At 43.3% G+C, this 26054-nt stretch overlaps 1 pseudogene; it reads right to left on the bottom strand.

The window, feature by feature from the left end:
- Nucleotides 1-23849: 23849 nt before the first annotated feature.
- LOC126459090 (5S ribosomal RNA) lies at nucleotides 23850-23967 on the bottom strand (annotated as a pseudogene).
- Between the last annotated feature and the right edge of the window lie 2087 nt (nucleotides 23968-26054).

Below are 26054 nucleotides of genomic sequence, written 5' to 3'. Positions count from 1 at the left end.
GTTCAGTTATGAGTAGGTGGAGACAAGGCGGGCAGGTGTCGGAACCTGAGGCCTGGCCGCGATGTCATCACGAGGCAGAGAAAATCCCTGACCCCGTCGGGAATCGAACCCGGGGACCCGGGCGTGGGAAGCGAGAACGCTACCGCACGATCACGAGCTGCGGACGTTTGTAGCCTCTCCCCAATGTTATTCAATCTGTATATTGGGCAAACAGTGAAGGAAACAAAGGAAAAATTCGGAGTAGGTATTAAAATCCATGGAGAAGAAATAAAAACTTTGAGGTTCGTCGATGACATTGTAATTCTGTCAGAGACAGCAAAGGACTTGGAAGAGCAGTTGAACGGAATGGACAGTGTCTTGAAAGGAGGATATAAGATGAACATCAACAAAAGCAAAACGAGGATAATGGAATGTAGTCGAATTAAATTGGGTGATGCTGAGGGAATTAGATTAGGAAATGAGACACTTAAAGTAGTAAAGGAGTTTTGCTGTTTGGGGAGCAAAGTAACTGATGATGGTCGAAGTAGAGAGGATATAAAATGTAGACTGACAGTGGCAAGGAAAGCGTTTCTGAAGAAGAGAAATTTGTTAACATCGAGTATAGATTTAAGTGTGAGGAAGTCTTTTCTGAAAGTATTTGTGTAGAGAGTAGCCATGTATGGAAGTGAAACATGGACGATAAATAGTTTGGACAAGAAGAGAATAGAAGCTTTCGAAATGTGGTGCTACAGAAGAATACTAATGATTAGATGGGTAGATCACATAACTAATGAGGAGATATTGAACAGAATTGGGGAGAAGAGGAGTTTGTGGCACAACTTGACAAGAAGAAGGAACCGGTTGGTAGGACATTTTCTGAGGCATCAAGGTATCACAAATTTAGCGTTGGAGGGCAGCGTGGAGGGTAAAAATCGTAGAGGGAGACCAAGAGATGAATGCACTAAGCAGATTCAGAAGGATGTTGGTTGCAGTAAGTACTGGGAGATGAAGAAGCTTGCACAGGATAGGGTAGCATGGAGAGCTGCATCAAATCAGCCTCAGGACGAAAGACCACAACAGCAACAACTGACATTTTGATCACTCGGTAAATGCTTTCTAGCGCAAGGGTTATCCAAAACACTTAACCCCACCTTTCTTATCTCCAATAGAAGCCGAGGTATGAGCACGGGAAAATCCAGGTTTCATTTGTGGCGTTTTGGAATATATTGGTAAGCATGTCGTTGCGTGCATAGCGATGCACCTTTCTACACACACACACACACACACACACACACACACACATTGTCGCCTTTACCAAGCGTGACGTGCCATCGCGATGAACGTAGCAGGGGAGATGAAGTGCGGCGCCGCTTATAAATAGGGAGACGCCGACAGAGCGAGAGGTCGGCGTCGTTTGTGGCTGTGGCAGCGGGGTGACATGGGTAGGGTAGGGCGCGGTGGGGCGGACGGGCGGGGGGGGGGGGGGGGGGGCGACAGTAAAAATACGCGGCCGCGCGCTGAATGGCGCGGCTGGCGACTGGCGGCGTCCGAGTCCATTGAGCGCGGCTGCGACAGGACGGGAATACCCGCAGGCAGCGGCGGCGGCGGCGGGAGGCGCGGCTGGACAGGTGGCGGTCGCCGCGCCCTGCCGGCCTCCGTCCTGCTCTCCACGAGCGCCGCCTCACGACATCAGCCGCCTCCATCGGCAGCACTCCAAAAGTGCGAATTGTAACATTGTGTGATTGCCTTATCATTTTAAATCATTCACTAATCGAGCAGTCGCTCGGCAACAGCTACAGTTCGCAAATAACGTTGTAAGAATGTAAAAGGTGAACGACCTGTGACGTAACTTGTTTATTGTAGAAGCGCCGTCAGCGATGCAGTGAGTTATCGATTTTGAAAACGGCGGCGCGAAAAACGGACACAAGCTTTTACACATTCTGTTGTGGTTGGCAAGAGTACACCGTGTTACTAGAGGAGGCCGAAATGCACTCGTTTTAGCTCACGCATGCTGGCGTGAGGTCTGGAACAGGACAAGGAAATTAGACTTTAGAAAAACGGACGTAGCTGGTGGAATACTTAACTTTAATCGATTAATGGTGAACGTCGGATTTGACGGTACATGATTCACAATATCAATAGTAACTGATAATGGCGCCTTGCTAGGTCGTAGTAAATGACGTAGCTGAAGGCTATGTTAAACTATCGTCTCGGCAAATGAGAACGTAAGTAGGCAGTGAACCATCGCTAGCAAAATCGGCTGTACAACTGGGGCGAGTGCTAGGAAGTCTCTCTAGACCTGCCGTGTGGCGGCGCTCGGTCTGCAATCACTGATAGTGGCGACACGCGGGTCCGACGTATACTACCGGACCGCGGCCAATTTAAAGGCTACCACCTAGCAAGTGTGGTGTCTGGCGATGACACCACACATTCTTTTGATGTACGAGATATTCTGGATGAACAGTTACTCATTTTACTCTTGTTTCTTGTAACTTCTGTCGGACGCGCATGTCTTGCCGCCGTATTATTATCGTTAAACATAATATTTTTTTAGTGCAAAGTAAAAGTGGAATAGTGAAAGTGCAATACTGCGTAGCAGTAGATTTATTGTGCGACGTGTATGTGAAAACGTCAAAGGAATTATTTTCATTACCAGAAGAGAAGTGCTAGTCAAAACGGCATCCATGTTAAATCCTTCATTGCAGTGTAAGTTCATCTATTAATTGCCATAAATTCAGAGTTAAATGGAACTGGTGCATGGACTATTGATTTAAAATAGAATCTATGTCTCACTCCTTCACGAAGTTATTTAATTTTCTTTATGTTTCTGCCAAATAGAGAGTTCACAGTCACGAATTCTTTCGTCGAAATCGGACGGAAGTTGCATGCGGCGAAATATTTTCTCCGTGCCATATTGTACTGGTTAATGCATGATAAACTACGGTCCCTTAGGAAATTCATGTTGAGCTATCCAAAAATAATTATATTTTGAATACGCATTTACTCTCCTCTGCATTGCAACTTCCCACTGATCAGACGATCCAGCAAGAAACAGCCGCACACGGTCTGCGTTCGCAAATATACTTCCACCGCTTGTTATAGCTATATGTTACAGAACAAAAGTAAACATATTGTTATAATTAGCTACTACGAACGGGGACATTTATAACTGTATGTTTATGGATACACATTACGTAAACATATCCTTATAGAATCGAACACGGGGGTGGGGGTGGGGGGAGGGGGGGGGGGGAGGAAGAGGGCAAAAGGCCATTCAGACCAGCCCTTAAGGCCATATTACCGAACGCTTTTACATTATACAGATAAAACAGCACACAATTTGATTTTATAACCGGACTCACCAGTCAACCGCGGGCAGAACAAGCTAAGTAAAAAATTAGACTACTTAGGAATAGTATTACATAAATTATGAGGGGCGTTCAATGACATCTACACGGATACTCTGCAAATCACATTTAAGTGCCTGGTGAAGGGTTCATCGAATCACATTCACCATTCTCTATTATTCCAATCTCGTATACCACGCGGAAAGAATGAACACCTATATCTTTCCGTACGAGCTCTGATTTCCCTTATTTTATGGTGGTGATCGTTCCTCCCTATGTAGGTCGGTGTCAACAAATAATTTCGAATTCGGAGAAAGTTGGTGATTGGAATTTCGTGAGAAGATTCCGTCGCAACGAAAAACGCCTTTCTTTTAGTGATGTCCATCCCAAATCCTGTATCATTTCTGCGACACTCTCTTCCATATTTCGTGATAATACAAAACGTGCTGCCTTTCTTTGAACTTTTTCGATGTACTCAGTCAGTCCTATCTGGTAAGGATCCCACACCGCACTGCAGTATTCTAAAAGAGGACAGACAATCGTAGTGTAGGCGGTCTCCTTAGTAGGTCTGTTACATTTTCTAAGTGTCCTGCTAATAAAACGCAGCCTTTGGTTAGCCTTCCCCACAACATTTTCTGTGTGTTCTTTCCAATTTAAGTTGTTCGTAATTGTAATACCTAGGTATTTAGTTATAGCTTTTAGATTAGACTGATTTATCGTGTAACCGAAGTTTAACGAGTTCCTTTTAGCACTCATGTGGATGACCTCACACTTTTCCTTATTTAGAGTCAACTGCCACTTTTCGCACCATTCCGATATTTTTTCTAAATCGTTTTGCAGTTTGTTTTCATCTTCTGATGACTTTATTAGTCGATAAACGACAGCGTCATCTGCAAACAACCGAAGACGGCTGCTCAGATTGTCTCCCAAATCGTTAATATAGATAAGGAACAGCAAAGGGCCTATAACACTACCTTGGGGAACGCCAGAAATCACTTTTGTTTTACTCGACGACTTTCCGACAGTTACTACGAACTGTGACCTCTCTGACAGGAAATCACAAATCAAGTCACATAACTGAGACGATATTCCGTAAGTACGCAATTTCACTACGAGCCGCTTGTGTGGTACAGTGTCAAAAGCCTTCTGGAAACCCAGGAATACGGAATCGATCTGAAATCCCTTGTCAGTAGCACTCAACACTTCATGTGAATAAAGAGCTAGTTGTGTTTCACAGGAACGATGCTTTCTAAACCCATGTTGACTATGTGTGAATAGACCGTTTTCTTCGAGGTAATTCATAATGTTCGAACATACTATATGTTCCAATATCGGCTGCATATCGACGTTAACGATATGGACCTGTAATTTAGTGCATTACTCCTACTACCTTTCTTGAATATTGGTGTGACCTGTGCAACTTTCCAGTCTTTGGGTACGGATCTTTCGTCGAGCGAACGGTTGTATATAATTGTGAAGTATGGTGCTAATGCATCAGTACGTTCCGGAAGGAACCTAATTGGTATACAGTCTGCACCAGAACACTTGCTTTTATTAAGTGATTTAGGTTGGTTCACTACTCCGAGGATATTTACTTCTACGTTACTCATGTTGGCAACTGTTCTCGTTTCGAATTCTGGAATATTTACTTCGTCTTCTATTGAAAAGGCATTTCGGAAGGCTGTGTTTAGTAACTCTGCTTTGGCAGCACTGTCTTCGATAGTATCTCGATGCTATCGCGCAGAGAAGGCATTGTTTGTTTCTTGCCGCTAGCATACTTCACACACGACCAGAATCTGTTTGGATTTTCTGTCAGGTACTATACAATGAGTTTTACAACACATTTTTTGTCGGCCAATTACGGTTGAAAAAATGCCGAATTTGCTGTGGGACAGCGTGGGATATTCCCGTTGAACCCCCATAGTTCCGATAGGTGGTGGCGCCATTTGCAGCCTTCAAAATTATCATTGAGTTTCTCTTGACGAAAAAAAATGGTTCAGATGGCTCTGAGAACTATGGGACTTAACTTCTGTGGTCATCAGTCCCCTAGAACTTAGAACTACTTAAACCTGCTGTAAGTTTCCGCTTCTGTTTTGCTCTTTTCTGCTGATGGTTAAGCCTGAGGGCCGAAATTGTGAAAAATTTTGCACAACGGATTTTATAACGCTAATTTGTCGCCCTGACGCTTATACGCTCTCCAGAAGGGTAAGCTTATCCTTTGCTCTATATGTGACGTTAACTGGTCGTATGCAAATCTGATTAGTTTCTAACCATATCCTCAGTATACGCTAGAATGTTCAGATGTGCTGACCTACAAACACTGCCTCCACCAGGTGGTTGCAAACATGAAATACACAAATAAAGACATAATAAAATGACAAAGTACTAGCTATGAAATGATACACTCAGTAGTGTTAAATTCTTTACTCTTCTGAATTCACTGTATTCAAGATTACACCGTACGAGCAACATTATAGTTCTGCCTATTCACATTTGGTAATCGCTCTGTCTGGCACTGTCCTGTGATATACAATCGCGGTCGTTAATTTGAATGCGGAATACTGACATCAGCTATGGCAATTGCAATTATATTTAGAACTACACTCGCGACTAGCAACGTGAAGCCTCAGCATAGAACGAAAAAGACACGTGATCAGCAATTTACTTTACTTCCCTCGCACGACCACTACAGTGATCTGACGCTTATCGCTGCAAAGGTTCTCGGCTCAGCGAGATAACATAAATTCTACTTGACCAAAAGCTTCCGTGGGCACCTCCACGGCTGCCGTGGAACACCAGACGATCCTCAGGCTCTCGCTACAAGTACTCTGTCCCAGTAACGAGGTCGCACACCTCGCCAGGACCAACCTCTCTCCTCGACGCTCCAGGAACAAGTGTTTCTCAGTCGCTACGCTTTTTCGTAGCTCCTGTTCTTTTTTCTTCCCCCTTTTAATGTGTGTGGCCAATCATGTTGCTGGAAGGAGTTCGTTTCCGAGCGCCGACCAATCTCATTTTTGCAACCGACCGAAGCTTCTAGAAGCTTCCAGACTGTTCCAGAAGTTTCCACTCCGGCCGTTGGGAAAACCACCTACACGCCGCCACGCGTTTTGTGAGCGAGCCCCCGTGTCTTCTCCTTGTCCTCGGCCACGTCGCTCCCGCTAAGCCGCGGTCCACCCGCCTGAGGTTTCCAGAGTAGCTCACGGGCGCTGTTGTCTTCAGCTCTCAGGCTTGCCTGCCATGCTTGTGTCTTTCCCGTTCTCCTGCCAGCCTCCCGTCTCCGTCCGCTTCACTATCGCCCAACGTGCAGATATTCTGCTACAAATTAAGATCCCTAGCCGATGTCAGTATCTTTAATGGTTTCCTGTCTCGATGTTTATACTTCCGGAGTGGTAGTTGTAATGTCGCTCAAAATGATGCCACCTTACACTGCCTAACCTAAGGACATCACACACATCCATGCCCGAGGCAGGATTCGAACCTGCGACCGTAGCGGTTGGGCGGTTCCAGACTGTAGCGCCTAGAACCGCTTGGCCACTTGGCGGAAAACCAGAGCATCGTAGATATTCATAGGCGCTTGCAGAATGTCTACAGAGACCTATCAGCTAACAAAAGCAGAGAGAGTCGTAGGGCAGGCGTCTGTCGTCATGGCAACAATGTCGCGCAAATCTGTCTCATGTTCCGCGTACCGGCCGGTGACACACAGCTTTGACTCTCGCCATCCTGGAACGTGCGTGCACACCGCTCATTCAAGGTGATCGTCGATCCCGGTAAACTCATAGTGACTGTCTTCTGGGACTCTGAAGGGTTTATTCTCTTTGACGTCCTCCCTGATGGTGCAACGATTAACTGTGGAATGTAATATACTACCGTCAGGACTCTGAAGAAACGATTTCAGCGTTTTCGACGCCACAAAAATGCAAAGGAACTACTTCGCCATGACAACGCAAGGCCTCACACAATGCGCACCCGAGAGGACCTCACAAAACTTCACTGGACTGTTTTTCCTCATCCACGCTACAGCTCGGATCTCACTGCTTCCGAATTCCATCCGTTTCATCCAACGCAGGATGCAGTCTGCAGGAAGCGGTACTTGGATGACGGGGTGGTTGTTGATGCGGCACGCCGCTGCTTCCGACATCGACGTCGACCTGGCGGGCACAAAGACCCTCCCAATAATGTGGCGTAAGGCTGTCGCATTGAACAGAGAGTGTGGCGAAAAATAGTTTTTCATAAACAGAAGAGTGGGGAATGATATGATGCGTTTAAATCCTGAATAAAACCAACCTGCCCATTTTTTTTAAAAAAAAAAAAAAAAAAAAAAAAAAAAAAAGACGCCTCTCGTATCTCACGGAAAGCCATCTCACGGCGTAGTAACTGAAAATCGTTGCCATGATGGCAACACGTTAGGAGTTAAAAGAATCGTTTGGTGCTGCATACACAAGGTGGTGTGCTTTGGATACCCAATGTGACTATAGGTTCATAGATCTGGTGTGGTAAACACAGTCAAATGTCGTAGTTTCCAAAGTTGTACTTTGAACATCGCAGTCATATCGATGGGCACAAAACATGTACTCGCATAATCTTCTGACACCCCATTAAATAAGCTCAATAATCCGTTCAAACTGAACTCACTGTACACAGTTGTATTTGCTTTGGAATTACAGTCTGCTAGATTTTTGTAAATGACGCCATACTTGCCGTCGACTACACTGTTTACTATAATTTCCACTGTTATAACTTCGATCCTGACTAATTTTCAAGTGGTTAGTATGCTGAAAACACAGCAGCTGTCAACATTGATAAAATAAGTAAAAAGGATGTGAGCCCATATGACTCATGTCAACATTTACCGTATAAGACATGGTATCTGCAAATATTCAGTATTTAGTAAATATAGCATTGTATTTTTAACTACTAAATCACTTGAAAATGACAGTACTTACATTAAATTAAAATTTGGCCCAAAAATGCGAACCTTCTAGAACAATATTACTTTACTGGTAGACGCTGAACAGTTTTTTTGACCTGCATGATTTAGTTTAATTTCGCATATCTGTATCAGATTTTGCTATCACACGAGCAGTAATTCAAAACAAAAACGTTATTTTTTTTAAAAAAAATTGTGATTCACTATTTAACATTTCTATTTGTCGGTTAATATAGGATTGAAATGAAAGGAAAGAAATGTCAAAATAGGAAGACTGGAACCAGCAAGTATACTCGTATTATCGGTATTTCACGCTACGCGATAGGCTACAGAAAACTGTATTAATAATTTACTATTGTTCTGTAGTTAACAGCGTTCGGAAATCTTCTCATCTTCAAAATCAATTTTTTTTAAATTATTTATAGAACTGCGTTGTTTTGTTTTTGGAAGCTAGTATCGGGAGAATGAGCTTCAGATTTAATAAATATGAAGAAAGCCATTCCTTAAGGTCTCCCAGTTCAACGTCGAGTGTGTAAAGCAGTATTTCTCGATGTTTCCTCAATCACTGACCATTTCGAACGGATTAGTGCTCCTTTAATTTAGTCTATCCACAATAACGCTGGTTTATATCGGTAGCTGTGGATTTAATTACTTGGTTAAATACAGCAACCAAGCACTTCGCCCGGCGCGGTGGCCAAGCGGTTCTAGGCGCTTCGGTCCGGAACTGCGGGACTGCTACGGTCGCAGGTTCGAATCCTGCCTCGGGCATGGATGTGTGTGATGTCCTTAGGTTGGTTAGGTTTAAGTAGTTCTAAGTTCTATGGGACTGATGACCTCAGATGTTAAGTCCCATAGTGCTCTGAACCATTTCTGAACCAAACACTTCTTTCCTATCAGTGTATCATATCTACATCTACATCTACATTTATACTCCGCAAGCCACCCAACGGTGTGTGGCGGAGGGCACTTCACGTGCCACTGTCATTACCTCCCTTTCCTGTTCCAGTCGCGTATGGTTCGCGGGAAGAACGACTGTCTGAAAGCCTCCGTGCGCGCTCTAATCTCTCTAATTTTACATTCGTGATCTCCTCGGGAGGTATAAGTAGGGGGAAGCAACATATTCGATACCTCATCCAGAAACGCACCCTCTCGAAACCTGGCGAGCAAGCTACACCGCGATGCAGACCGCCTCTCTTGCAGAGTCTGCCACTTGAGTTTATTAAACATCTCCGTAACGCTATCACGGTTACCAAATAACCCTGTGACGAAACGCGCCGCTCTTCTTTGGATCTTCTCTATCTCCTCCGTCAAACCGATCTGGTACGGATCCCACACTGATGAGCGATACTCAAGTATAGGTCGAACGAGTGTTTTGTAAGCCACCTCCTTTGTTGATGGACTACATTTTCTAAGCACTCTCCCAATGAATCTCAACCTGGTGCCCGCCTTACCAACAATTAATTTTATATGATCATTCCACTTCAAATCGTTCCGCGCGCATACTCCCAGATATTTTGCAGTGAAACTGCTACCAGTGTTTGTCCCGCTATCATATAATCATACAATAAAGGATCCTTCTTTCTATGTATTCGCAATACATTACATTTGTCTATGTTAAGGGTCAGTTGCCACTAATTGCACCAAGTGCCTATCCGCTGCAGATCTTCCTGCATTTTGCTGACAAAACATGTTTCAAATGGCTCTGAGCACTATGGGACTTAACTTCTGAGGTCATCAGTCCCCTAGAACGTAGAACTACTTAAACCTAACTAACCTAAGGACATCATACACATCCATGCCTGAGGCAGAATTCGAACCTGCGACCGTACCGGTCGCGCGGTTGCAGACTGTAGCGCCTCGAACAGGCCAGCTTTTACTGACAAATACCGACTACTTCAGCTTGTATCTTTCCATTTTCCTCCTTCACATACACCACCTGCTTCGCAAGCTAATTTTTTTCTCCTCGATAGCAAGAAAAGAAAGGTCGCAGTAAAGCGCTAGCACCTGATAAAATATTACGTCCCGGAGCGGAAGTGCATCCATTATTGTGGTAAACATCCGTGTGCAGTCACCGGACGCTTTTTCCTTTTAATGCCCTGCAGAGCATCAACAGTGCTTTAATCTCTGTAAATAAAGCTTCTCCGTCTACTGCGAGGTTGCATGCGAATATGAACTAGAACGAAGCGCTTGTGTATTCAGCATCGCGTTTGAAAACACACACTTTTTGTCGCGGCAGTTCCTAGGAGCGCGATGTCCCTCGCTGCTGGCGTTACCGGGAAACTTGCAGACAAACACGGACGTGCAATGCCTGACGCACATACACTCGTGCTTCCGCAAAGAAGTACTTATGCTGTTTTAGTTGAACTCCTCTCCATCAGTAGCAATGAGTAAATTGTATCCAGTATGTTAACACATTACTCCATCGCTCCTTGGTAGAACAACTTCATATTTAAGGGTAAAAAGTAAACAGATAGCAATTGTTCCACAAAGATTAGAGCAACAAAAAAGGTCTTGCTTTTCCAGTTGCTTCATTTTATGATGCGGAGTGTGAACGAAAATACGACGCACTCGTAACCTACTCAACACATTCCACCTTTCGTAACAATAGATAGAAAATTTTCAGCTATGAACAATAACAGGAGAAATTAATGGAGAATTGAAATTTAAATATTTGTTCATTATGAATCTTCCTGGCAGACTAAAACTTCGTGCCCGACCGGGACTCGAACCTGCGACCTCTTGTTTTCGCGGGCAATTTGTAATGGCGCATGTGAAGCTGTGAGAGCGGTCCGTGAGACGGTAGAGCACTCGCCCACGAAAGGCAACATTCTCAGGTTCGAGACCCGGTGCGGCACACAGTTTTAAGTGGCAAATCAACGCACATTGCTGCAGATGAAAATCATTCTTGAAATTTATTCCGGATCACTTAAGTCTATTAGTTAACAATCATCCCATTTAACATGAAGAGACTGACGAGAGAACTTGTATGCCGAGAAAATATGAAATAGATTATCTGAGTAGTGCGTGACGATTCAGATGTTAGCACCCGTCTCTTGTTTCCCTAAAATGTGTTGGTCTACATAGACACCATTTTCGGCCCTGGTCCCCCTGTTCAGAAGGGACTGTAACATGACACGATTTGGTTTACGGACCTTCCCGAATTCACTGAATGTCTTTTGTCGGTTTTATCCAGATAAAGGGATACGAACCACGCCCCGTTATCAATAGACTTGTGCCCCTCCTTCGTTTGATGTACCGCAGGTCTTTGCTTCAGAGTATGCCTGAGAACAATAGTCATCAGAAGTAGTTTCTTTAACGTCCTTATCCCTCTCACATTGTACCTGTGCTCCAGGACCACCTGTGTCCTTGTCCTCGTTCTGCAACCAGTAGGATCCAGCTCTGTGCTTGACGATTACATCGGTAGGATCCATTCTGAAAGCTCCAATAGGGTGGTACCCAGGGCTGCTTTAACACTTTGAAGCCAGCATGTACCACTGTTGGCTCACTGTAGATGCTACCGTCAGGTGGTGTGTGTGTGTGTGTGTGTGTGTGTGTGTGTGTGTGAGTACTACCGGTGGCTCACGCTCGGCTCTACCAATTATGGTACCAGCAATACACTAACGTATGATGAATCACTTATCGGCCTGGCGCAGCGAACGGGTGTTAACACAGTTTTGAGTGACCCTTGAACGGCAGTGCTTTCTGAACAGATGAGGTATGATATAAATGTTTGTTTGACATTACAATATTGAAGTCAAAGTCACAGTATATGAAATTTGTCTTTAAAAAAAAAGGATTTAAATTGCCTGTTTTAGCGAACTACGTCGTCATTTTCTAATGTAAAACATGAGATGGATGCAAACCCCCCCTTTTTTTTTAAGAAAAATTTTATATACTGTGACTACGGCTTCACTATTGCAGTGTCAAATAAACATTTAACTTATATTTAGTCACACTCCTTACGACAATTATGTCTGAATATAGATGGTATCATATAATTTGTGATTAATTTAGTGCATAAATAATTTTATGTTATCCATCGATTTTTAAATAATGGAGTTAAGACTACTTTGAAAAAAAAGAAAAAAAAAGAAACAGGCAAGTTAATATATTACAATAGTAGCCTAGAGCTTCTGAATATGGCCGCCGCCCACGGTGACAAACAGGGAAAGCAGCACCTCCAGATGAAGGGAATCGTAAATACGCTCGCTGCCCCACAGTTAGAAGCACAACGCTGTCAGTGTTGGCGTGAACGTGTCGAGGTTGCAGGGGACCTGCAGCAGTGACGAACCGGAGGGCCTCCATTCAGCAATATTCACTCGCGTTTTTTAAATGTTCTATTTTACTTTTTTGTAATACGTTAACGTATCGTTTAGCAAAATTTTATTTCAGTAATTCAAACATTAACATACACTATGGACTTCGAATTTTGGACCATTACTTGACCAACATAATGAGCATTATTCAAGCCATTAAAACCACCCATCATGTTTGATTATTGTTAGCTCCAGTCATATAGCAAGGAGAAACAACTGCCGGACAAGTAAATAGTTAAATGTCACTGTGTTTTGTCCATTACCGATTAGAAAATGGTTGACCCATTGTGGTGACTAGGCCGTAACATGTCAAGACTGTCAGGTGAACTTGACTATTGCTGTCTGTTTCACCGCATGTATTTCCGAAACGAGTCTGTCGGTCAGGCTGAATGTGGCTTTCAGGCGGTTGCTCACTCATTTAGGCACTGGAGGAGAGGGCTGTCTCGTTAAGCTTTGCGCAGATAGGGAGAATATGAACATTCATAAGAACAATTTGCAAATAAACAAGCTCCATGTAGATTCAACCATTTGTCATCTCCTTTAGGAAAAACGTGCACATGAGGATGTTTATACTAAAAACAGAAATAAGACTACAGCGGATTCTGTATCTCTGCAGTTTGCGTCATTGATCTCAGTACTCTCACCAGCAAGAAGCCATCGCTCTCATTAAGTTTAAGCTTGTGGATGGGAAAATAATTGTGACATATTCCACAGGACTATACCATACGCTAAAGAGATGCGACACAGCAACTCTGATATGCATTGTTCCTAACAGTGCAAGGCACGACGTGTAGCGAGAAAGAATTGACACTCTGGCCCATCAGATTACGTTTATCATTAAAGCAAGCATCCGAGTTTTAGGGTAATGAGTTCAAATAGACAAACGTAAAGGCACAATGGGAAGTAACTTAAAATTGGCAAGCGAAATGCAAAAACTGATCACGAACCCCGCAAAGTGAGCTAGTTTATCGCTTACTTTAACTTAATTTAAGTGCTATCAGACTTTAGGAGTATTCGGGCTGTCTGATTATTTCGCTTAAAGACATTAGATCTTTTGGTCTGAGTGCGTATCAAAAACCATTTTTCCGGAGAGATTTGTTAAGAATATAAAACAAGCAATATCTGTAAGCAATTTGTTGGTAATAATCTACGAATGATTAAAGTGGAACGAAACATGTAGATAATATTCTACTGCCAATTTGGAGTAGGTAAAATGCCGGTTAATAAGGCAGAAGTACGAGGAATATGTTCTTCAAACTTTAGAAAATATCGATAGTTTTATGCCAGTGATCTATTATTTCCTGTACTTTAAAAAAACGCACAATCATTATCACATAATCCTAAACAATTTTATTATTTTCACTGAAAACTGATGGCATGTCATTTTCCTCCCCCCCCCCCCCCCCCCTCCTTCCTCCTTCCACCAGAAGAAAGTGAGTTTGCGTGGTGGTCCCTAATAGTTCGAGATCCATAGCAAGCGCTACATTGCTATGTGGACAAACTGCGTCTCATTGTAGCAAGTTCTCCTGTTAAGCTCATATGTTGCTGCATTGACCTACGTCTTAGATGTGCTTGTGCGCGTTGAAACACAGCTAGAGGGTACACAAACTTGCTGTAGATAAACAATGGGAACAAAGAAGGCACTACGGTATTGCCTCACTGCTGGCAGTATTAACTTACGCAGCGTTTTTCAGGAGGAATAATGAATATTTGTAGGGAATGATGGTACAATCTAATTCGAATAAAACAATCCATATAAGGTGTTCTATTATTATTGTATTACCGATTACAGAGAAAGGACTGTTAGAATTTAATCCTCTCGAAATAAATAAAATAAAAACATTTTGGAGGATGTTTCGTTGATATTCACAAATTCCACTTCTAGCTGCAATGCACTTTAGAATTATTTGACAACACCTAGGGGAAGGGGGGGGGGAGGGAGCAGCTATGGGGGCAACACTACTTATATTCGGAACGATCAGTTCGTCTCTTGTCTTTACTTTTCCTTTATACACTACACCTTTCAGCCATCCTCAGAGGCAAATATGTAAAGGAATAAGGTTCGGGGATCCTGAAGGCCAAGAAACATTACCATTTCTACCGCGCCGGATTTCGGGGGATGTTTAACCTACATATGTGTCACCTGGCGCCTAGAATGTGCAGGAGCCCCGCCAAGGTGGGGGAACATACCAATGCTTGTTATTCAAAGGAAATTCTATTAATATTGATGGAAGTGCGGTTTCGGCAAAGACTACGGGGTCCCGTAAGACGATGCCGTAACACAACAGGCACAGTGAACTAATTGTCTATCATAATACGCCCTACATTTTACAGATAAACCTCCTTGAAAATATCTCCACAAAGGCAAATGAGTTTTTGTCGGACCACCGATGTGAGTTAACGAAAGCCGGCCGAAGTGGCCGTGCGGTTCTAGGCGCTGCAGTCTGAAACCGCGAGACCGCTGCGGTCGCAGGTTCGAATCCTGCCTCGGGCTTGGATGTGTCTGATGTCCTTAGGTTAGTTAGGTTTAAGTAGTTCTAAGTTCTAGGGGACTGATGACCTCAGATGTAAGTCCCATAGTGCTCAGAGCCATTTGAACCACTTTGAGTTTACGAATCTTATTGACATCGTCACTAGCGAAAGTGGCTTTATCGGTAAACAGAATTAATAGGATGAGTCGGCGATTTGCAGTTAGCCACGGACAAAATTCCAGTAGTCTGACTTCACCTCCTTCTGAAAGGTATTGAACCCGCTACATACGTAATATCCACCATGTTCTTGCGGCTGGAACACCGCTACGTGTACAGATTCTGCGTGTGCCTGTTGAAGAACTTCTACTTTATCGACACTCCTTTTTAATAGCACGTTCAGATGAAATGAGACTGCCGGGCACTGCAGTAGTCTCAGGATGTTAGCTGAAAACAAGAGTTAACTCTCTCGAATCTCATATTTTGCGATTAGGAAATTGTCTAAAAGCAGCTGCAGCGTTTCTGTTACAAACACATCGGCATACTCAGCATGTATAAATGCGTGCGACATGCTTGAACAGTACGGTAGAATTAGTCAACAGATCAGTCACAGTGAAACATTTCAATTATGTGAATTCTATCAGAACTTTACAACTTCAAAACAAAAGTGACAGTCGATAAATAAACCCATAGAAACTGGCGTTACAAAATGCGAAATGAAAACGTCTGTCTATAATCACCTGTATATCTGTAATCAATAAAAATTGCGCTCATGTTACATGGAATGTTCTATTCGAATTAATCTGTTTTATCAGCTCTTAAAATATTTAATACTAGCTGGAAAACCCGGCGTTGCCCGGCTGATTATTTATTAGTCCATCTCCTCCTTCCCGCTCTCTCCTTCAATCTGTTCGTTCCCCCTTTGTCCACCTTATCCTCTCCCCTCTCTCATTCAAACCGCTCCTCTTCCTTTCTCTGTCTGCTTTCTCCTCTCCCTCTGTCTGTTCATTTCCTCCTCCCTCAATTCTCTGCCTGTCCCTTCCTCCCCTGTTTCTGTCACCCCTTCCTCTTTTCTATCATTGTTTATCTCCTCCTTCTTCCTTTCTCTATCTTCTCCTCCCCCTTCTCTCTTTCCATTTCCTCCTCCATATCTCTGTCCATCTCCTCCCTCCTCCTCCTATCAGTGCCTATCTCCTCCTTCCTCCTCGCTACCTGTCAGTCTCCACGTCTTCCCTTCTCACTCGATGTTATCGCACTCACCCAAGTGGAGGCTGGTGGTTCTTAACCTTACAGTATTTCTTTCCAGACTGTAAGTGATGTGTGTCCCAAATTAGACTAAAATCGTTGCCGGGGTTTAGGACGAGCTTTTTACTCGTGGTTTTGCTCGCATACGGGCATGTCATATATATTTCACATATTCTTAACGTATTTCGCGTGTATTTGACACACATCTCACCTTTCTGTGCAGCGAATTTCGCCCTGCAGTTTCATTTTCACGCAAATTAATATTTATGACGTCCAATCTCAAGAACTATGTCCTGTACAATGATATAATTTTGCAGGTACATCCAACGTGATATGTCCGTTCTGCCTACGAAATATATTGTGTATACAGTTAGTAGTAACGAAGCAATAAACTGAAACGTCATGTATGACGAGTCACTTTGTCACGCATGTCAGAGTTTACGACGCCGTGTCTATTGCACTATGTGTCATAATTACATATTTTTGTAGCTACAAAAATGGTTCAAATGGCTCTGAGAACTATGGGACTTAACTGCTGTTGTCATTAGTCCCCTAGAACTTAGAACTACTTAAACCTAACTAACCTAAGGACATCACACACATCCATGCCCGAGGCAGGATTCGAACCTGCGACCGTAGCGGTCGCGCGGTTCCAGACTGTAGCGCCTAGAACCGGTCGGCCACTCCGTCCGGCTTGTAGCTACATTGAGCAGTAAATATGGATACTATCTACTGAAAGTGTTGCAAAAGAGTTACTAGCAACAAAGTAATAAATTTCAACGTCTTGTATAATGCAATAGTACTCCACGCATTCAATGTTTATGACGTCGTACAGAGATATAAACTTTCTGCTACATTCGGTGGTATATGTGAACACTGCGTGCTAAATTCGTAAGGAATACAGCTAGTAGCAAAAAAGTAATAAATTAAAACGTCATGTTTAATGCCGTATGAACAGCGAAAATGTAGTAAGCGGCATTTCTTTTCCTTTCATTATCTTGTTGGGGGGGGTGGGCGGGGGGGGGGGGGGAGGAGGGCGGTCAACTGCTGTTTGTGTATGAGAAATCGGTTGGAAACTTTCCTCATGTCAGCACGTTGTAGGAATCGCCACCGGCGTCAACCTTGTGTGAATGCTCTGACAAGCTAATCATTCGCATATCACAGCATCTTCTTCCTCTCGGTTAAATTTAGTGTCTGTAGCACGTCATCTTCGTGGTGTAGCAATTTTAATGGCCGTTAGTGTACATACATGCGTACATCTATTTACATAATTTGTCTGGGTATGGAGTTCTCCTGAACCATACTGTACGTCACAGCTTACGGTTATAGACACAGGTATTACAGTGATAGCGTCACAGGACGTCGGTACAGCCACTACGGGCCGTGCTGAGGCCGGACATTCCTGGAGCTGTGACGTGGTGCAGTGCAGTGAGGAGGTGGCGGCGGTATCAGCTGCCGCCTCTTCCCGTGAGAGTGTCGCTGGCCGCGTTCCAGCAGCCGCGCGCCCTGCCCTGCCCGTGATACGCACTCTGTGAGGCTGGCTGCCGGCTCCACTCCACTCCACACCACGGTACGCTTCACATCTGCTCCGGGATACTTCAGTGTTCCCTGCGTTACGCCAGCAGTACTTCATGCTGCTAGTCTTTCCGATAAGCACGTTCGGCGGTTTAATATTCATTCACGGGCCAATGAGAACACATGTTTATCATTACAAATGAGAAATGTTCCACCACAGCTGTATCTTCAGAATGTCTTTATTCGCCGGCCGGGTGGCCGAACGGTTCTAGGCGCTACAGTCTGCGACCGCGACGGTCGCAGGTTCGAATCCTGCCTTCGGCATGGGTGTGTGTGATGTCCTTACGTTAGTTAGGTTTAAGTAGTTCTAAGTTCTAGGGGACTGATGACCTCAGAAGTTAAGTCCCATAGTGCTCAGAGCCATTTGAACCATTATTCTATCACACGACCGCCACCCTCAGGCCCCATCACTGCTGAAAGAGTATTTGATTTCCTTGGCGCATTTACTCTGTGACCCCTGTTACTAGCACACGTTGGCTAGCTTTCAACAGGTATCTATCATCGACACCGTGTTGTTTCCAATGGCATTGGATCCCACAGTAAATGCGCCAAGGAAATAAAATACTCTTCCAGCAGTGATGGGGCTTGAGGATGGCGGTAATGTGCAGCCGAAACTAGTCGTGCAATAGAATAAAGATATTCTCAAGATACAGTTGTCGTGGTACTTTTTCTTATAGATATCATCGGCTGAAGACGCTCGTCCATGCAATAAGATGGACATCCATAAATTTATCATTACATTTTGTGGGTAGCTTAATCCAAAGATTTTTTAGGCATTGAATCCAAATAAGTTCCGTAGAACCAAATTGAGGAGCAAATCTCCAAGGTCATGGAACGCGTCAGTACATGAAATGACTACATAAAAGTAATAACAGAAATAAAAATAAATGTTTATGAACCTGAAAAAAGTCAGTCCATCAACAATACAATAAGAATCAGCTTGATTTTTCAAGGAAATCCTCGACAGAATAGAAGGAGTGACCCATGAGGAAGCTCTTCAGTTTAGATTTGAAAGCGTGTGGACTACTGCTAATACTATATTTTTGAATTCGAGTGGTAGCTTATTGAAAATGTATGCACCAGTATACTGCACACCTTTTTGCACAAGAGTTTCGGAAGTCCAATCTAGATGCAGGTTTGATTTCCGCCGAGTATTAACCGAGTGAAATCTGCTTATTCTTGGGAATAAGCTAATATTGTTAACAAGAAATGACAATAAGGAATCTATATGTTGAGAGGCCAATGTCAAAATTGCCAGATTCGTGAAAAGGAGTCGACAAGAGGTTCGTGAACTTACACCACTTATTGCCCCATCCGCCCGTTTATGAGCCAAAGGTATCCTTTTACAATGGGAAGAGCTACCCCAAAATATAATACCATATCTCATAAGCGAATGAAACTGAGCAAAGTAGACTAATTTTCGTGTCGAACGATCACTCACTTCAGATACCGTTCGTATAGTAAAAATGGCAGCATTAAGTCTTTGAACAAGATCCTGAACATGGGCTTCGCACGGCGGATTACTATCTATCTGAACACCTAGAAATCTGAACTGTTCAGTTCCACTAATCATATGCCCGTTTTATGAAATTATAACGTCAGTTTTTGTTGAATTGTATGTTAGAAACTGTAAAAACTGAGTCTTACTGTGATTTAGTCGTAGTTTATTTTCTATAAGCCATGAACTTTGGTCATGTACTGCACTATCTGCAGCCGGCCGCGATGGTCTAGCGGTTCTAGGCGCTCAGTCCGGAACCGCGCGACTGCTACGGTCGCAGGTTCGAATCCTGCCTCGGGCATGGATGTGTGTGATGTCCTTAGGTTAGTTAGGTTTAAGTAGTTCTAAGTTCTAGGGGACTGATGACCACATATGTTAAGTCCCATAGTGCTCAGAGCCATTTGAACCATTTTTTTGCACTATCTGCACTATCTGAAACCGAGCCAGTGTTGCACATAACATCCTTTACTACCAAGCTAGTGTCATCAGCAAACATAAATATTTTGGAGTTACCCATAATACTAGAGGGTATATCATTTATATAAATAAGGAACAGGAGCGGCCCCAACACTGATACCCGGCGCACCCCCCACTTGCCAGTACCCCGCTCAGACTCCACATCACAGCAGTTATCAACATTGTGAATAATGACCTTTTGCTGCCTGTTGCTAAAGTAAGAGGTGAACCAATTGTGAGCTACTCCCCGTATTCTGTAATGGTCCAACTTCTGGAGCAATACTTTGTGATCAACATAATCAAATGCCTTAGTTAAATCAAAAAGTATGCCAAGCGTTCGAAACCTTTTGTTTAGCCCATCCAGTACCACACAGAGAAAAGAGACTATAGCATTTTCAGTTGTTAAACGACTTCTAAAGCCGAACTGTACATTTGATAGCAAATCGTGTAACATAAAATGATTAATTATCCTTACGTACACAGCCTTTTCAATAACTTTTGCAAACACCGATAGCATAGAAATAGGTCTAAAATTATCTACATTATCCCTTTCTCCGTTTTTATAAAGCGGCTTTACTGCTGAGTACTTTAATCGCTCAGGAAACTGACTATTCCTAAAGGAAAAATTACAAATATGGCTAAATACAGGGCTAACATGTGCAGCACAGTACTTTAATATTCTGCTAGACACTCCATCATAACCATGAGGGTCCTTAGACTTCAGAGATTTAGCTATTGCCTCAGTCTCCCTCTTGTCTCTATCACAGAGGAGTATTTCAGACATAAATCTCGGAAAGGCATTTGTCAAGAAAGTTGTATGATTTCCTGTAGAAACTAAATTTTTATTTAATTCACCAGCAATGCTCAGAAAATGATTGTTAAATACTGTACATATATCTGATTTATCAGTAACAGAAATATTTTTACTGTGAAGCGACTTTATATCGTCGACCTTGCGCTGCTGACCAGAGACTTCCTTCACAACTGACCATACGGTTTTAATTTTATCTGGCTTTAATTTATAGACACCGTTACTTCGTTATTTGCCATGACGCCTACATCTACATCTACATCTACATGGATACTCTGCAAACCATTCTTAAGTGCCTGGCAGACGGTTGATGGAACCACCTTCACAAAAGTCCTCTATTATCCCAGTCTGCAACAGCGCGCGGTTTAAGCGAACACGTATATCTTTCCGTGTGAGCTCTGGTTTCCCTCATTTTATTACGATTGTCGTTTCTCCCTGCGTAGGTCGCGTTCGGAGGAGAAAGTTTGAAATTTCTTGAGGAGATCCAGCCACAACGAGACACGCCTTTGTCTTAATGATGTCCATCCCAAATCCTGTATCACGTCTGTGACACTTTCTTCCCTATTTCTCGATAATACAAAACGCGCTGCCTTTCTTTGAACTTTCTCGATGTATTTCATTAATCCTGTGTGGTTAGGATCCCACACCGCGCAGCATTACTCCAAAAGAGGACGGACAAGCGTAGTGTGAGCAATTTATTTCGTAGATCTGTTGCATCTTTTAATTGTTCTGCCAATGAAACGCAGATTTTGTTTCGCTTTCCACACATCATTTTCTACGTCTTCTTTCCAATTTAAGTTGTTTGTAATTGTAATTCCTACATATTTAGTAGAAATTACTGCTATCACTTAGTAGCGGAAAAGCATCCGGACCAGACGAGATACCCTTAAGATTCTACAGTGATTATGCTAAAGAACTTGCCCCCTTTCTATCAGCAATTTATCGTAGATCGCTGGAAGAACGTAAAGTACCTAGCGACTGGAAGAAAGCGCAGGTCGTTCCCATTTTCAAGAAGGGTCATAAATCAGATGCGAATAATTATAGGCCTATTTCGCTTACGTCAATCTGTTGTAGAATAATGGAACATGTTTTGTGTTCTCGTATTATGACGTTCTTAGATAATACAAATCTCCTTCATCATAACCAACATGGATCCGCAAACAGAGATCATGTGAAACTCAGCTCGCCCTATTTGCCCAAGAAATTCACAGTGCCGTAGACACTGGCGAGCAGATTGATGCCGTATTCCTGGACTTCAGGAAGGCATTTGATACGGTTCCGCACTTACGTTTAGTGAAAAAAATACGAGCTTACGGAATATCGGACCAGGTTTGTGATTGGATTCAGGATTTCCTAGAAGAAAGAACACAACATGTCATTCTTAACGGTTCAAAATCTGCAGATGTAGAGGTAATTTCGGGAGTACCGCAGGGAAGCGTGATAGGACCTTTATTGTTTACAATATACATAAATGACTTAGTTGACAACATCGGTAGCTCCGTGAGGCTATTTGCAGATGACACGGTTGTCTACAAGAAAGTAGCAACATCAGAAGACTCGTACGTACTCCAAGAGGACCTGCAGAGGATTAATGCATGGTGCGACAGCTGGCAGCTTTCCCTAAACGTAGATAAATGTAATATAATGCGCATACATAGGGGCAGAAATCCATTCCAGTACGATTATGCCATAGGTGGTAAATCATTGGAAGCGGTAACGACCGTAAAATACTTAGGAGTTACTATCCGGAGCGATCTGAAGTGGAATGATCACAAACAAATAGTGGGAAAAGCAGGCGCCAGGTTGAGATTCATAGGAAGAATTCTAAGAAAATGTGACTCATCGACGAAAGAAGTAGCTTACAAAACGCTTGTTCGTCCGATTCTTGAGTATTGCTCACCAGTATGGGACCCTTACCAGGTTGGATTAATAGAAGAGATAGACATGATCCAGCGAAAAGCAGCGCGATTCGTCATGGGGACATTTAGTCAGCGTGAGAGCGTTACGGAGATGCTGAACAAGCTCCAGTGGCGGACACTTCAAGAAAGGCGTTACGCAATACGGAGAGGTTTATTATCGAAATTACGAGAGAGCACATTCCGGGAAGAGATGGGCAACATATTACTACCGCCCACATATATCTCGCGTAATGATCACAACGAAAAGATCCGAGAAATTAGAGCAAATACGGAGACTTACAAGCAGTCGTTCTTCCCACGCACAATTCGTGAATGGAACAGGGAAGGGGGGATCAGATAGTGGTACAATAAGTACCCTCCGCCACACACCGTAAGGTGGCTCGCGGAGTATAGATGTAGATGTAGATGTAGATGTACTGCCTTTAGATTTCATTTATCTATTCGTGTAACGGAAGTTTAATGGATTCTTTTTAGCACTCATGTGGATGATATTACACTTTTCGTTATCTACGGTCAGTTGCCAGTTGCCAGTTTTCACAGCATACAGATATCTTTTCTAAATCGTTTTGCAATTTGTTTTGATCTTCTGATGACTCTATTGGACAGTAAAAGTCACCATCATCTGCAAACAACCCAAGACGACTGCTTAGATTGTCACCTAAATCGTTTATATAAATAAAGAACAGCACAGGACGTATAACATTACCTTGGAGGACGCTAGAGATCACTTTCGTTTTACTCGATGCATTCCCGTCAGTTATTACGAACTATGACCTCTCTGACAGATAATCACGAGTCCAGTCGCATATCTGAGACGATATTCCATAAGCACGCAGTTTGATTACAAGCCGCTTGTGAGATATGGTGTTAAAAGGCTCCTGTAAATCTGGAAATACGGAATCAATTTGAAATCCGTTGTCGATGGCGGTTAATACTTCACGTGAGTACTAGCTGTGTTTCACGTGACCGACGTTTTCTAAATCCGTGTTGACTTTGTGTCAATAGACCGTTCCCTTCGAGGTAATTCGTAATGTTGGAACACAATATATGTTCCAAAATCCTGCTACGTATCGACGTTAATAACACGGGCTCGTACTTTAGTGGATTACACCTATTACAACAACTCCGTCTTCAGGCCACAAATGGCTCATCGGGACCATCCGACCGCCGTGTCATAGGGATACGGGGGGCGTGTTGTCAGCGCACCGCTCTCCCGATCGTTATGACGGTTTTCTGTGACCGGAGAGGCTACTATTCGGTCAAGTAGCTCCTCAATTGTTATCACGAGTCTGAGTGCACCCCGAAAAATGCCAACAGCGCATGGCGGCCTGGATGGTCACCCATCCAAGTGCTGGCCACGCCCGACAGCGCTTAACAACGGTGATCTCACGGGAACCGGTGTATCCACTGCGGCAAGGCCGTTGCCTGGATTACTCCTATTGCCTTTTTGAATATTTATGTGACTTGAGCGACTTTCCATTCTTTGGGCGCAGATCCTTCGTCGAGAGAGAGTTGTATACGGTTGTTAAGTATGGAGCTGTTGAAGGAGAGTACTTAGCATCGTTCCACATGTTATGGTTTCTTCCAGTTCCGTTGACGTATGGACCGCCTGCTTAAGTACCTCTCTGCGTCCTGCCATTAGTCTAGTTTCGTCATTGCCATGATTACTGGAATGACGCCTATGGGGCATATAAAGAGTTTTAAAGTCAGAGGCCAGCATCATGATTTTTAGAAAATTCCAGGATATTCGTTTGAGGAACAGGCATAAACTGTCTTGCTTGTGGAGAAATTACTAGGTATGCGTCCCCTGTTTGTGACGAGAACTTACGAGCCCTTCATGCTACGTATAGGAAAACTGATAGATATTGTAGAAAACTCGTCGCATAACGGAAATCACAAATCTTCTAATTTGTTCTACCACGAACTGAAATAAATATTGAATCAATAGAACTTATCAAGTGTTCGTGTCGTATTTAACTTAGATTTAAATGAAGATCATTTTTGTTGCATTCTCTTCTGTGTACGTGTCTGCGCGTCTTCAATAAATAAAATAAAATTGGCGACCCCTAATAAATAAATAAATGTCGTACGTCATGATTTGCCCAAACACGGTGACAAAACAGAAGTATTCCATACTACACTGTAAGTTAAGGGAAGTTAAATTCTTCTCATCGGATTCCATAGGCAGTCAACTAAAGCGCGGGGCACCAGAAAAACAATGCGTTTGGTGGTGGAGTGTGTAATGTTCCACGCTCAGAATGGTGGAGGATGGGCGGCAGGAGTATAAAAATAGTAGTAGTTTCGGGTTTCAACGTTGGTTGGAATCGCAGATATCCTGTGTAAGTTCTGATGGTACTATCACCTTACTGCTCTCAGACATCGCCCAGTCAACGTGCTTCTCTGTCGTCTTCTTGTCCGTTTAGATTTGTCTGTGGGTTGGGGCTGAGATAAGAGCATACACAGCTGCCACGGGATGATCTGCCTCATACGCTGTGTCTGTTCGTTGGTTACGTAATCGGCAGTTCCTTGCGTGACGTCGATAAGAATGCCTGAGAAACAAGAGCTCACGCTATCCTAGCGACAGAGTAAATACCGATCGTGTGACTCGACGATGCGGGAAGTCATCTGGGAGACAGCTCGGAACTCCAGCTGGTGTGCGGCGGCGGGTGCTTTCTCCGGATTGACAGCTCAGTTTCCCTGTCAAGCTTCCCGTCACATCCAGAGTCCTGACTCTGCTGTAATCTCCATACTCCTTGCATTAAGCCGGCAGCTTTCACAGGCGATAACTTTACTTCTCTTTCTCGATTATCTAGAAAACGGAAACATTTAAGCTTCTTCACAGTTCAGTCTAACCTTTTTGTCTTTCGGTAACTATCATCTCTCTACGTCTCTTGACAGATTTTTCTAAATAAGGCAGCCTAGGAGTTCAGAAGATATCTGTTGGAGAAGGTTTTGTTCATGGCACATGGACACTGCTCAGAAGAATTGTCAGAACATGACTTTGGGCGTCTACCACACTCCAATAATTGAGGGCTGGGTATGTTACCAAGATATACCTTTATCTTTTAAAAATTAAGTACACAAGAAAGAATCATTACATCCTTGATCTACATCTACGTGATTACTCTGCTATTCACAATAAAGTTCCTGGCAGAGGGTTCAATGAACCACCTTCAAGCTGTCTCTCTACCGTTACACTCTCGAACGGCACGCGGGAAAAACGAGCACTTGAATTTTTTTGTGCCAGCCCTGATTTTTCTTATTTTATCGTGATGATCATTTCTCCTTTGTAGGTGGGTGCCAACAAAATGTTTTCGCTATCAGAGGAGAAAACTGGTGATTCAAATTTCATGAGAAGATCCCTTCGCAACGAAAAACGACTTTGTTTCAAAGATTTTTTTTTTAACACTATGGGACTTAACTTCTGAGGTCATCAGTCCCCTAGAACTTAGAACTACTTAAACCTAACTAACCTAAGGACATCACACACATCCATGCCCGAGGCAGGATTCG

This window comes from Schistocerca serialis, chromosome 2 (assembly GCF_023864345.2).
Source record: "Schistocerca serialis cubense isolate TAMUIC-IGC-003099 chromosome 2, iqSchSeri2.2, whole genome shotgun sequence".
Classification (NCBI taxonomy): domain Eukaryota; kingdom Metazoa; phylum Arthropoda; class Insecta; order Orthoptera; family Acrididae; genus Schistocerca; species Schistocerca serialis.
Note: the sequence above shows the minus strand (reverse complement) of the source record. Positions and strands in the feature narration are given on the sequence as shown.